A 348-nucleotide genomic window follows, 5' to 3' on the forward strand; every position below is an offset into this window, starting at 1 on the left:
CCCCGCGCCCGTCCCCTTCTTCAGGAAGCGACCGGATGACGGAGGCCGGGAACGGCGGGGCGCTTTGTCCCACGCAGGGGCAGGAGCTGGACGTGACGACCCTCTCGTGGGTGCGGGACGGTGCCCGCGATTCTACGATTCTAGCTTTTGAACCCTCCCGATCCGTGCAGACGCTCTACGAGTCTGCGTCTGGAGCTTTGGGGGTTGCGCGTGTGGGGTGTGGGGTTGGTGGGGTTTTTCTTTCGGCTCGTTTTGGGGTTTGGCTTGGTGGCTTTTTTCCGGCGGGAGGCGGTGGGGTCGGCGTGGTGTCGTCGTGTCCCCCCCCCCGCCAAGGCCGCCGCCGCCGCC

The sequence above is a fragment of the Caloenas nicobarica genome, chromosome 25 (genome assembly GCF_036013445.1).
Source record: "Caloenas nicobarica isolate bCalNic1 chromosome 25, bCalNic1.hap1, whole genome shotgun sequence".
In the NCBI taxonomy this organism is placed as follows: Eukaryota; Metazoa; Chordata; class Aves; order Columbiformes; family Columbidae; genus Caloenas; species Caloenas nicobarica.